The sequence below is a fragment of the Bidens hawaiensis genome, unplaced genomic scaffold (assembly GCF_021521415.1).
Source record: "Bidens hawaiensis isolate Kalapana, Puna unplaced genomic scaffold, B.hawaiensis_p1.1 tig00010983_1, whole genome shotgun sequence".
Lineage (NCBI taxonomy): Eukaryota > Viridiplantae > Streptophyta > Magnoliopsida > Asterales > Asteraceae > Bidens > Bidens hawaiensis.
The window spans coordinates 61,731-75,940 of NW_027491848.1; the positions used below are offsets into that span (position 1 = coordinate 61,731).

The 14,210-nt window shown below is 38.9% G+C and overlaps 1 long non-coding RNA gene and 1 pseudogene across 2 annotated transcripts; both read left to right on the forward strand.

The window, feature by feature from the left end:
- The first annotated feature begins 1,034 nt into the window (after positions 1 to 1,034).
- LOC143536887 (uncharacterized) lies at positions 1,035 to 2,380 on the forward strand. The gene is made up of 3 exons (XR_013135956.1): positions 1,035 to 1,141; positions 1,268 to 1,342; positions 1,446 to 2,380. It is a non-coding gene; the product is annotated as an uncharacterized LOC143536887 (long non-coding RNA).
- Positions 2,381 to 2,446: 66 nt separating this feature from the next.
- On the forward strand, positions 2,447 to 13,864 carry LOC143536882 (nuclear pore complex protein NUP98A-like; annotated as a pseudogene). The gene is made up of 12 exons (XR_013135954.1): positions 2,447 to 2,504; positions 2,590 to 2,883; positions 3,974 to 4,513; positions 5,048 to 5,260; positions 5,944 to 6,557; positions 6,662 to 6,737; positions 6,848 to 6,890; positions 6,983 to 7,112; positions 7,190 to 7,306; positions 11,450 to 11,621; positions 12,435 to 12,497; positions 12,599 to 13,864. The product of XR_013135954.1 is annotated as a nuclear pore complex protein NUP98A-like (transcript).
- The last annotated feature ends 346 nt before the right edge of the window (positions 13,865 to 14,210 follow it).

Sequence of the window (14,210 nt, forward strand, 5' to 3'; positions counted from 1 at the left end):
TTATTTTTAGTTTTTACCACTTATTAACACCTCTATTATTTTATATGGAAATTTCAGGTTTCTTAGAATCCTGACGAAACCTTTTATAGATGTGTCAACAAAAAAGTGTTTGATGTTGGTGCTGGACACAAGGTTAATCAAGAAATTGAGAAGCCGGCGAATCATGTCTTATTGAAGCCATCAGATAGCATTAGTGTTTCCGTTTAAAAATCATAGAAAATTAGTTTTGCTATTGTGAAAAGGAATACAATTATTGTTGTTAGTTTTTGAAATTGATTTTGTAACTTGTAGTTAGTGGTAGTTTGGTCAAATTTTTATAGTTAAATTTCGATACTCAAAGCAGATTACAAGTATTCAGAAATTTTTTTATGGGTGAAGGACATTTTGAATAAAGGGAAGTTCTGTAATTTTTGTAAATTGTTGCAGCAAATGTAGTCAAAGGTTGATTGAATAGGGTCCTTATTTGGACCAAATTGTTAACCCATTTAACTCATTTTATTTATTTGAATAGGGTCCTTATTTGGACCAAATTTAAGGTATCTCGAACCCGATTCGAATAATTTAAATTTGCATTATATATAACTTCCTTACATATTTTATACTATGTATATTTTATTTATGGAGTTGGGCTTTAAATAGATTTGTTTTCCTTTATGTTTTGATCATATTCAAAGCTCCTTTGTTAATTCATTGCTTTGTGTTTCTCTTAATACAGTCGGTCATTTTTTTACTTGTGATTTAAACAAGAAGAGCTTTTATATTAAACATATACTATTTTGATATAGAATGCAAAGAAAAATAGTTATGCTATTATTACATTAAACGTCCGTCCACCGGACGGGTATAAAACTAGTTATTAAGTTGTTATACGTAGGGGGGTATTTAGGATTCCTTATTTCACCTCTTTATACATTATTTAAGGCATAAGGTATAAGTTACAAGTTACAATGTTGTAACTTATTCCTTATACACTCGTAAAAATCAACTTTCCCAATAGTTATAAGGAACAAAAATAAGGAATCCCAAACAGCCCCTAATTGAAAATCGTATACGGGGTGGGGGTGTTTGGCTTGTTTACCCTTACCATTACCATTACCACTCTCATCTATCCATCTTCTTGATCCACGATCTTCGTCGTTAGGTATGATCGTAACCCTAGCTTTCAATATACGTGTTTTACTCTCGATTATCACCTTTATATACGTTCATTTCGCTATTAATTGTTCGTATGACGGTTATTATATTTTAATTGTTGAACGAATTATAGTTTGAATTCGAACAGATACGATTAGCTGGTTGAGATTGACGATATTTGATTACGGTGTAATGGAGGATGCGATTTGTAAGTTTTCGATATTGGATCGATCTGTTTCATTCGTTTGAAGTTATTTGTATGTTTATTCAATATGCTTTGTAATTCATACATGTATTGAATGTTTCTACAGGAATTGAGATTAGGAGGTTATTGTTGAATTGAAGGTGTACTGAATCAATAGGAACAAAAGGAATCATGTTTGGTGCTAGCAGCCGTAAGTTTCGTTTTCCTACATTCGAATTTGTTTCGCTTTCCTGCAAAATGTCGTATGTGATTCCACAAATTCATGTATATCTGTTTTCAATGTGATGTTGTTTGCGAAGCTCGTTTATGTTACGCGCCTTTGCTTTAGTTCTTGTGTTTGGTTATAGGTTAATGTAGCACTAGAGTCTTAACACTATTAATATATACTATTAACTCTAGCTTATTGAGACTTCCAATTTGTTTGTTCGATAATGGCATTCCTGATAGTTTGACCTCCATGAAAACTATTCTTTAAATGATAAATGGCAGTTAACAACCAAGTGGTGGCTTGAGCTTTTAGTGAGGCAAGCCTCCTATTTATTATTATTTTTTGTATGAGCTGAGCTTTGAGCACACTTATTTCTGTGTTCAAAACAGAGAAGAATGAGGCATGGTGACACAATAAACTCTTTTCCCTCAACAAGTGTTTATTAATCTTTGACATGATTTGTGTTGTATATAATAGTGTATTATTCTGGTCAAACATAGTCTTGTCTATTATTTATGCTTTCTTTATTATATATCGATGCTACGTAGGATAATGCTCAAGGATAGAGTTGAAACAAATGGTTTCATTAATTAGCTCCCATGAGATTTCTTGTTAAGGGAGCGAGACAAAGGTGTATTCTTCTCAGTTAAAACTTAAAAGGCTCGATGAAAAATTATTTAGTTTGTATTTTGGCTAGGTAGAAAGGTTGCTAATATGTACACGGATGCATGCTGTAAATTAACTATTACTTGCACTTAATTTGCTATTTGGATATGCCATATTTGATCTTTTCACCATCAAAAAGTATAGAGGCACTAGATAGAGGATGCTTGTTCCATATTTCTTGTGTTAAGATTCTGAAATGACGTCACAACATACTTGTTGACATGCACAATACAATGTATCATGCTGACTGGATTAAATCAATGCTTGTTGGATATGGACATTCTATGCCTGGTTCTTGGAACTTGCTTCTATGAAATGTATTTTTTTACATTTGATCAAATTCAGAACCTTCATTAATCTAATTGCTTCTGGCTATATAAAACATCTTTTGGGCAGTCATCTAATAGCCCATTTGGGTCTCCATCAGTTTTTGGGCAGACTAGTAATGCAAATAACAATCCATTTGCTCCGAAACCATTTGGTAGCTCGTCTCCCTTTGGTTCACCAACAGGAGGTTCTATTTTTGGTGGCACATCTACTGGTGTGTTTGGCACCCAAGCTTCCTCACCTGTTTTTGGTGTTTCATCAGCACCTGCTTTTGGGAGTTCAATGCCTGGTTTTGGAGCTTCATCAAGCCCAGCATTTGGTGCTTCATCAACTTCTTTTGGTGGTAAGTACATTTATCAACCTTTTCTAAGTTCAGTCTTCAAATAATGTACTTGATTATCAATATGAATTTTGACCTGGTCTTTCATGTCAATGTTGGTCACGTGAAGACTGAAGATATCTGAAGTAATGTGTGTGCATTTTCTGGTGTGGTTGGTTAGGATAAGCAATCACATTTGATGCTTATGTAATCCACTTTAGTTACAAGATGTGGTATTTGGTGATTTTTTCATCTCTCCTTGCAACCAACATTGTTGTTCAAACTTGCAAGAGGTGGTTTTTGTTGAGCAAGTAGTTTTACTAGAGACCGAGTACATGCTCAGGGTCTTGGTTTTGAGTGTCTCACATTTGGTGGGTTACACATTTTGGTTTTAAAGTGTGCGCATCGGGAGCACATAATGCATGCATCACATGATGCAGTGATGAGATCGCGATTTTATGATGCACGCATCACATGGTATGATCTGATGTGATCTTATGTGTGATGCGGCACCTTATGCAGTTGATTGCAATGGGTTTACGTCTGTTTAAATCTGATCTTCGATTGAGAAATAGGTTTGAGAATTTGAACAAATCTTACCAGAGATGATAAATTATCTTATATTCTAGTGTTTAAAAGTTAACAAGTTCAAACACCATCTGTAAAATTTTTTTAGTAATGAAAGCCTCACATATTGGCTTTTGGGATCAAACGCATCGATCACCGTCTCTCTTGTTAAATCAAGTAAGACATTGTGCATATCATTTATAATATAGTAGCCTGGAGAATAATCTCCCTTATAACAACTTCATATTTAGAAATCAAAAGGTTGGTTACATTTTTGAATGATCACTTTTCTTTTAAGAGTTTCTTGATTTGCTTTTTTCTTTTTCTTTCCTCATACCTAAAGCACACACTAGATTATGGTATAATAACATCAGTTTCATATTTCTTATCTGATTGCAGTGTTCTAATAATCTATAGATTATGAATATTAGTTTAACATCTTATTCTCAATTATGTATTCTGCATTAGCTTTAGCCTTTAATTTTCCCCTCATTTCTCTTTTCTCTCTTATATCTGATTTCTTCACCTCCTGTATTCTAAATCACAGGTTCATCTGTGTTTGGGCAGAGTCCTTCATTTGGTGGCTTTGGATCCACTACACAGTCAAGTCCTTTTGGAAGCTCATTTCAGCAGCAATCACAACCTGCTTTTGGAAGCAATCCTTTTGGCTCTTCACCATTTGGAGCTTCAAGTCAACCTGCATTTGATGCCACAAGCACATCTGCATTTGGTGCTACAAGCACACCGGCTTTCGGTTCTACATCAACCCCTACATTTGGTAACACAGGCTCTGCCTTTGGTGTTTCTAGCACCTCTGTTTTTGGATCGAGTACACCAGCTTTTGGTGCATCAAGCAGGCCTGCATTTGGTGCGTCAGGCGCGCCTGCATTTGGTGCATCAGGCGCGCCTGCATTTGGTGCATCAAGTGCACCAGCATTTGGGTCATCACCTACACCTGCTTTTGGTGCTACTTCATCTGCTTTCAGTTTCGGGTCAAGTCCAACATTTGGTCAATCAACTTCTGCATTTGGAAGTAGCCCATTTGGTACTACTACCACAACTTTTGGGGCTCAAAGCTACCCCTTTGGTAAGTTTCCTTCTCTATAGGACTGTAAAAAATCCGAACGAACACGAATGGGCATATTTGTGTTCATTTGTTCGTTTAACTTTACCCGAACAAACGATCGAGCAAGATCCGTTAAAGGAACAGGATTTTTATGTTTGTATTCGTTCATTAAGAAAATGAACTTATTCATGATTGTTTATGTTTGTTCGTTAATAGTATAAACGAACGGTTCACAAACGTAAAGGGATAGTCAACATAAACAAATACCAATTAAAAGTAAATGTGAATGATAATATGTTGGATCTAAGAAGGTTAAAACTAGACTAAATTGTAGTGGGCCTAACAAATAAGTGAATAACATAATTTGAATACATAAAGTAATGAGCCTAACGATAAGTTTTGTTCATGTTCGTTCTTTTATTAAATAAACGAACATAAACAAACTTCCAGCCGAACAGTTTACAGTTCGGTTCATTTACATGTCTACTTCTCTAAGTAGCTACTTGTTTATTTAAAATGTTTACTGAAACTTTGTTGCTGTACACAAACATTCAGGAGGTCAAACCACAACACCCGCATTTGGTCAACCAGCATTTGGAAGTCAACGTGGAGGAAGTAGAGTAACTGCCTATGCTCAGACACCTGAGGCAGACAGTGGTAGTGGTACACAGCCAGCTGGAAAACTTGAGTCAATATCCGCCATGCCTACCTACAAAGAAAAAAGTCATGAAGAACTTAGATGGGATGACTATCAGTCTGGAGATAAAGGTAATATTCATAGGTTTGTAAACGTACCAAACGAACACAAACCAAGCATGTTCGTGTTTGATCGTTTATGTTTGTTTGTTTAGTTTTAACCGAACACACAATCAAACGGATGGGGTTTTCTTGTTCGCGTTTGTTTGTTAAGAAAAGTAACTTCTTTGTGTTGATTTATGTTCGTTCGTTAACAGCATAAATGGACGGTTTATGACAGTAAACGAGCGAACATACTGAACATAGATGATAGAACGTAACTGAGCTCAAAGCAGGTAAGAGTGATGTGAAGAACAATGTGTTGGGTCTAAAAAGTTGCTCAAGCTAAACTAAGTGGTAATGAGGTAAAAAGTTCAAAATGAATATATTAATGAACATAACCAAACCAAGTTAAACAAATGTAAACTAACTAATGAACATAAATGAACGTAAAGTAAAGAACATAAATGAACTAATGTTCATGAACATAAATGAACAAACGAGATACGTGCTCATGTCCTGTCTTGTTCGTCATCAAGTGGTCATGCTAGAGAGATAAACAGTCATGGATAATTATGAGAGGAGATCGTTCCAATAAACGAACAGTTCACGTACTGTTCCCTGAATGTTCGGTTTGTTTACAGTCCTAATACTCGTTGTGATCCCACTCTTACCACCTTTTCTATTGTTTCCTGCTTTTTTTCCTTTTGTTTCAGGTGGCCCGAATCCTGCAGGCCCATCTTCGTCTGGAATGGGCTTTAATATAACCAGCACACAGCCAACAAACCCTTTTGCTTCTTCCTCACCTGCAAATCCATTTTCTTCCTCAACATCTACCAACCTGTTTGCCCCAAAGACCCCAACTTTTGGTACCTCGGGGTTTGGGACCTCAACTCCGTCACTTAGTTCTTCACCTTTTGGTTCTGTAGCATCTAGCCCTTTTGGGTCTACACCTACACCAGCACCATCCGTATTCGGGTCAACCCCTGCGTTTGGATCTACAACATCTTCTCTTTTTGGAACACCCAGTTCATCAACATTTGGAACTTCAACATCTATTTTTGGTACTCATGCTCAGGGAACAACTTCATCGTTTGCTACTGGCCTTAACTTTGGAAGCACTCAATCATCCCCCTTGTTCCAGTCAACCACACCCACTCTTGGTCAAACAACTTCACCTTTTGGGCAGACTCCATTGTTTGGGCAGACTGCCCCGTCTTTTGGGCAGAGTGCTCCCGCCTTTGGTCAATCAAATGCTTTTGGAGGAAACTTGTTTTCAAGCACACCTTCATTACTTAGCACAAACAGCATGTGATTCAATCAGACACCTGTAAGTTACCTCTGATTAAAAAAACATTCATTTGTGAATACATTTGTGACGTGTAATGCTTCTGTTTGTGTTAGTATACTTATTTCTGTTGGTTATACATGCAGCCTTCTCTTTCAAATCCCTTTCAGACGGCTCAATCGACTCCGAATCCAGGTGGTTTTGGATTTGCGACACCTGCAGGTGATAGAATGCATTTTAAATTTTCTTTACTTTTTATGATGACTTTTTTGGATCCTTCTGTTTATTTATCCGCAATTTTTTTTCACATTCTCGTATGTTCTTATTAACAGGTAGCACACCAAGCAATTTTGGTCAGAGTAATTTTGGACAACTGTATGTGTTATCACTACCCACTTGCGCGCACATGCGTTTATATATTTTATTTATTTTGTTCAAATTTTCCCAATGCATCCTTAATGTGGCAGGTCTGCCAATCAGAGTCCGCAACCACAGTCAATTACAAATCCTTTTGGAACTCTACCAGCAATGCCTCAAATGTCAATTGGGCGTGTGGAAAACGCACCTTCAGTTCAGTATGGAATTTCTAGTTTGCCGGTAAGTATTATATAAGATGCAATCACTCGGGCAATATGACTGCGTTAGCTTACGTTTTTTCTCCTTAATATCTATAGGTTGTTGATAAGCCTGCTCCCGTAAGGATGTCATCTGTGTTGACTTCTAGACATCTTTCTCAAAGGCGGATTAGGTTGCCTGCAAGGAAATATCTCCCCAAAAATGACAGTTCAAAGGTTTAATGTCACTTTGCCTGCAAGGAAATATCTTCTTCTCCGATTCAAACCCTAATTCTTCCTAAATCGAACCTCCGATTTCGATCTCTACCTGCCTTCGGTGTTCAAACGTGTACGGAAGCTCACCTGATTCTGCGTTCTGCTGCCGTCGCTACTCCCTAACCACCGCAAGCACCACCGCAACCCTCTTGAGCCGCCGGTGCTGTCATTTGCTACTGCCACCGACTGCTGTTTGTTTTTCCGACGCGCCGCCGGCATTTTCGACGAGCTGCAGCCACCGGAATTCATCTTTTGCTGCTACCACTGGTGTGTGCTGCCACTCCTGTCCGCAGATCTCACAGCTTGCCGGATCTGCTGTCGCGCCGCCTCCTGCCGCTGCCTCACCACCCACGGCCGCCGTAAAAGTCGCCGGAATTGTTGGTTCACCTTGTTGTGTTGTCTAGCTCGATTCGTTATATCTCGGTGTTCTCCCGGTTTTGATAACCGAGGGTTTCTTGTAACCTGGCTGCCGTTGAGCTGTATCTGCCTTCATCATCTTCACGGTATACTCGTTCCTTTCTCACTATTATTATTATTATTAAGTATTATTATTATTATTATCATTAGAACATACGTGATCCGGATCTTTGGAGTTTATTTTCATTTTAAGATCTCTTGACTATTATTGTTATTGCTACACACTATTATTATTATTATTATTATTATTATTATTAGTTTTTGTTACTATTATTATTATTATTGATTTGGTGTTCTATTGCTTGTGTTTGTGTGATTAGTTGCAACCATAGAGCGTAGGAACCATGACTATTACTTGAGACCATGTCCTGAAACGAGGGGTGTAGGAAAGAGTAAAGATAGGGAGCGTATATTGCGTTTGGCTTCTTGGAATGTAGGAACATTAAATGGTAAGTTGCTAGAATTGGTAGATGTGCTTAAAAGACGTAGGGTTCAGATAGCATGCCTCCAGGAGACTAAGTGGAAAGGACACAGAGGGGCTGAGTGTAATGGGTATAAGTTCTGGTACTCGGGGTCTGATGGAGCTAGGAATGGAGTGGGGTTTCTAGTGGCTAAGGAAATACACACTAGTGTGGTGGAGGTGATAAGACATAATGACAGGATTATGGTGTTGAAATTAGTACTAGGAGAGGAAGTAGTGGCAGTAGTCTCCGCCTACGCGCCTCATGTAGGCCTAGGGGATCAGGAAAAGAGAGAATTTTGGGATTGCCTAGACGCAGTGGTAGGGGGCATACCTAGGGGGGAGAGGATTTGCATAGGAGGTGATTTTAATGGACACATTGGTAAGGCTAACGATGGTTTTCAAGCCGTTCATGGGGGTTTCGGTTTTGGTGATAGGAATGAGACCGGAACAGATCTTCTAGAGTTTGCGGTGGCACATGACCTAGGTATTATAAATTCTTATTTTAGGAAACAAGATTCTCATTTAATCACTTTTAGCAGTGGCGGACGCGACACGCAAATTGACTACCTTTTGATGAGGCAAGGAGACCGACGTTGGTGGAAGGACTGCAAAGTCATACCTGGGGAGGCAGTTGTGACTCAACATCGACTACTAGTGACAGATATAGCATTCAGAAATAAGCTGACTGTTCGAGAGAAGAAAGGTACACCGAGAATTCGATGGGGAAATTTGAAGGACGAAAATCTCCTACTGTTTAAGGATAAACTCATGCTGCATACGCGGGCTCGACTAAATGGGGACTCAACTCATATATGGGAAGCTATGGAGACAAAGATCATCCAAGTAGCAAAGGAGACTCTCGGGGTCACAACAGGAAAGACAAGTGGGCATAAGGAGTCTTGGTGGTGGAATGATGCAGTGCAAGACAAGATAAGGGACAAACAAGGATGTTTTAGGGAGCTAATGAGGTGCACGAATGAGGAGGAGAGAGTGGAATTGAGGGACAACTACAAAACGGCCAAGATAGAGGCGAAGAAGGCAGTGGCGGAAGCAAAGAAGGCGGCCTTTAAACGGATGTATGAAAGTCTAGAAACAAAAGAGGGGGAACATGATATGTTTAAGATTGCCAAAGCCAGGGAGCGTAGAAGGCAAGATCTAGGACCGGTGAAGTTCATAAAGGATACAGATGGGCATGTACTGGTCAAGGAGCAGGACATCAAGCTAAGATGGCAAACCTACTTCCACAATCTTTTTAACAATGGGAGAGCTTTCCAAGAAGAACATGATAACACAAACTTTCAACGACAACAATCGAATAACTGCTACTGCCGACGGATCACACGAGAAGAGGTGAAGGATGCACTTAGGAGGATGGGAAGGTCTAAGGCGGTTGGCCCAGACAACATACCCATCAAGATGTGGAAGTGTCTGGGGGAGGAAGGAGTCATGTGGTTAACTACTCTGTTCAATAGTATTCTCAAATCAGGTAAGATGCCAAACCAGTGGAGGAGCAGCGTTGTAGTCCCTATCTATAAGAACAAAGGAGACGCCCAATGTTGTGGTAACTACCGAGGAATCAAACTACTAAGTCATACTATGAAGCTATGGGAAAGAGTGATTGAGGGTAGACTTAGACGAGAAACTCAGGTTACGGTCAACCAATTTGGCTTCATGCCGGGCCGTTCCACCACAGAGGCAATACACCTTATAAGAAGATTAATGGAAAAGTATAGGGAGAAGAAGCGTGATCTACATATGGTGTTTATTGACCTAGAAAAGGCCTACGACAGTGTGCCACGACAGGTGCTCTGGGAGTGCTTGGAGGGTAGAAGAGTGCCCAGGAAATACATAGAGATAATTATGGATATGTATACCAGGAGTGAAACAAGTGTCCGTGCGCCAGTGGGGGATACTGATTTCTTTCCTATAGAGGTAGGTCTTCACCAGGGGTCAGCGTTGAGCCCGTTTCTTTTTGCAGTAGTCTTGGATGAGTTGTCAAAGTCGATTCAGGGGACTCTCCCGTGGTGCATGATGTTCGCAGACGATATTGTGTTACTTGCTGAGAAAAAACAAGATCTAAACATGAGGCTTGAGGAGTGGCGAACAACCTTAGAGACAAAAGGTTTAAAGATTAGCCGATCTAAGACGGAGTACCTCCACTGTGATTTTGGTGGGATAAACGACAATGAAGACGCACAGATCACAATTGAAGGTCAGGTGGTCCCGCAGGTAACGAAGTTCAAGTATTTAGGATCATTTGTACAGAGCGATGGGGAATTAGACAGTGATGTGACCCACCGAGTTTAGGTAGGATGGTGTAGATGGAAAGCAGCCACAGGTATATTGTGCGACAAGAGTTTCCCGACTAAACTAAAGGGAAAATTCTATAGGGTGGCAGTTAGACCTGCAATGCTATATGGAACAGATTGTTCCGGCCATCAAGAAGGCACAAGTGCTGAAGATGGAGGTAGCAGAAATGAGAATGCTACGTTGGATGTGTGGGCACACAAGGCTAGACCGAATAAGAAACGTTGTGTTTCGCGAGAGATTAGGGGTGGCGAACATAGCAGACAAGATAAGAGAGTGGAGATTGAGATGGTTTGGACATGTAAAGAGAAGACAGGCGACGAATCCTGTTAGATCCGTAGAAAACATTACTATAGAGGGGAGGAGGGGTAGAGGACGACCGAAATTGACTTGGGATGAGAGGATTAGGCATGATTTGATAGACCTAAACCTCTCCGAGGACATGGTTGAGGATAGAAATTCGTGGAGAAGTAGAATTAAAGGTAAGGATTTTTAGAGAGAATTGAATACCTTAGGGCTTAGACTTAACTTATTTAGGTCACATACCATAATGGTATTTCCCTTACATATATTATTATTATTATTATAATTATTATTAGCTTTTATATAGCTGTTAAACTGTGATCTTATTATTAATATTATTATAATTAGTAGTAGTTTTTATATAACTGTTAAAATTTGATTTCCTTTATTTTGCTTCATACACATGTACTTAGAGCCGAGGGTCTCTCTGGAAGCCACCTCTTTATTCCTTTGGATAGAGGTACGGTGTGCCTACATCCCACCCTCCCCAGACCCTACTTATAGCTTTGCTGACGGTGGGATTTTACTGGGTATGATTGATTGATTGATTGATTGACTTATCTTGCGTGTTTTTCATGACAACATAATCTTGTTTAATAATTTGATTTGTTCAGGTTGCGTTTTTCAGTGATGACGAGACAATTAGTACACCCAAAGCAGACGCTCTTTTCATCCCGAGAGAGAATCCAAGAGCTCTGGTTATTCGCCCTAGGGAACAATCGCCTATAAAAGTATCTGCGGAAAAACTGAAAGAAAAAAATGTATCTTCTCCAGCACAAGCTAATGGTAAAGTTTCCTGCTAATGTATTGTTTTAGGAAAAAGTATATACAAATCTAGGTGTAATTAAATGTGGATATTTTAGAACTTTCTAGATTGTATAGGTTTACCAAAATTCTAATTTTATAATTAATATAGTCACCAAATTCCAGTGAACATTTTAGTAATTTTATAATTAGTATATAGTCACCAAATTCCAATGAACATTCTAGATTGTATCAATCTATAGGGGTGTGCACGGAAGCGAAGTAACCGTACTGTAACCAAAATAACTGAAGTAGCTGAACTGAAATAACCGTACCAATAAAAAATTGATGGTTTGGTTTTATGTTCTTTCGAAAACTGATTTTTCGGGTTTTGTTTCGGTTTTGCTATCAACTAAAACCGAAAAGGCTGACTGGGCCGCTTGGAACCGAACCCAATGAAATACCGATGGCTTGGTTTTAAGTTTTTTGAAAACCGATTTTTGGTTTGGTTTTGGTTTTGCTGTCAACCAAATCTGAAAAAACCGTATTTGGCAGATTTGAACAGAATCGAAATGATCGACTTCAGGTAATTTATAAGAAGTTTAAAAATGTTGTAGGCCCGAAATTTTAATTTCAAATGTATAATTAAGTAATCATTAACTAACAAAAAAGAAATTAGGTCCAAAGTTAGTCCCAATTTCAGTATTTTGGGCCTTTTCTTCTGCCCAAAATTTCAAACTCAAATGACCAAACCGCAACTGAACCAAACCCATTGTGATTTGAGCTAAAAATCCAAACCAATGCACGCCCGTGAATTTACCTGCATTATTGATTAAATTTGTTACTTGAATTCAGGTCAATATACCGAGTTCACTTCTACCACTCATCAAAACGGCCGTGCTACAGATAACGGAAATAGTAAGATCATTTTTTTCATCACCTTGCTATCTACAATACAAATACAGTTCTGTTTTTAATTATCTTTAATGTCTATTTCATGTCTTATTAACCTCAAGCAGGAAATCATTCTGAAAACGGTGCTTTCAAGGAACAAATGACTCCTGTCAAAATAACCCAAAAAACAAATGGTGCACATGAGGACCCAAAAACTGACTCGTACATCAGTTTAACCGGTCACCGAGCTGGGGAGGCAGCAATTGTTTACGAACACGGGGCCGATATCGAAACACTCATGCCCAAACTCCGCCACTCAGATTACTACACCGAACCACGGATCCAAGAACTAGCCGCCAAAGAGAGGGCGGAACCCGGTTTCTGCCGCCGCGTTAAGGATTTTGTTGTCGGGCGGCATAATTATGGAAGCATCAAGTTTTTTGGGGAAACCGATGTGAGACGTTTGGACCTTGAGTCTCTTATCCAGTTTAATCACCGTGAAGTGATTGTTTATATGGACGAGACCAAAAAACCGCCTGTTGGACGGGCCTCAATAAGCCTGCTGCGGTAACCCTTTTGAATATAAAATGTGTTGATAAAAAGACGGGCCGACAATTAACTGAAGGACCTAGAGTTGAAAAGTATAAAGAAATGTTGAAAAGGAAGGCTGAGGACCAAGGTGCTGAGTTTGTGTCGTATGATCCGTTTAAAGGGGAGTGGAAGTTTCGGGTTAGCCATTTCAGTCGGTATGGGCTCGAAGATGCAGCCTGAATGATATCGCTTTTGTGGTGAAAAGTTGTCTTGTTTTTCTGTTTGCATGTTTTTGTTTTTGAACACTGGTTTGTATAGAATATGCTGGTTTGTGGGTACGATGTACATACAATTCAAAGTGCAAACATCTGCTATAATGTGAGGTTTTTGGACCGATTACTTGAATAACTGACATGATCGGCTGGAATGTGGAAAAATAGTGAGATCCATAACCTAAAAGTATATACTAATATCTGGGAATAGGAAGTTAACTTATGAACCCTATAGTTATAGTTCTGAAGAACCGTGCCGCTCCACCCTCGTTAGTTGTTACAAACGCATAAATCGGTAAAAAAAAAAAAAAAACGAAACTACAATACATATCACAAATATAAGCAAAAGGATCATGGTTTGAGTTACAGTATGTTACAAATGAGCTAGCTGCTAGATCTTACAAGAATGAAGAAAAGGTAACTTCATATTTACTTTTGCATCATCATATATGCCTTCAAGTTCTCTTTTCTGGTTGCATGTACCGGACTTCGAAGACCTTGCCTGTAAGAAGACAAGCATGTTCGATACCCTCATTCGCTATTGTAAGTGTTGAATGGCTTACCCCTTCATGAACTTTTTATTGTTCATTTTGATTATCATTAACGCCTCCATTATGATATAGTGGTAACTCGTTAAAAAAGTATTCGACTTTAAAAACTTACAAATCATTGCATGGCTCATTCAAAATAGTCTGTATGTACAACTCATACGCTTCCCATCAACTCGTTAAAAAAGTATTCGACTTTAAAAACTTACCATCAACTACAAATCATTGCATGGCTCATTCAAAATAGTCTGTATGTACAACTCATACGCTTCCCACACACCCTTTATCATCCACCGGATTTTCGGCTATTTCATAACTATATAAGATGAAACAGCCGTACACTCATCAAGTGTAAGAGGCGGCACTTGCCTCGATCGAATTATTTA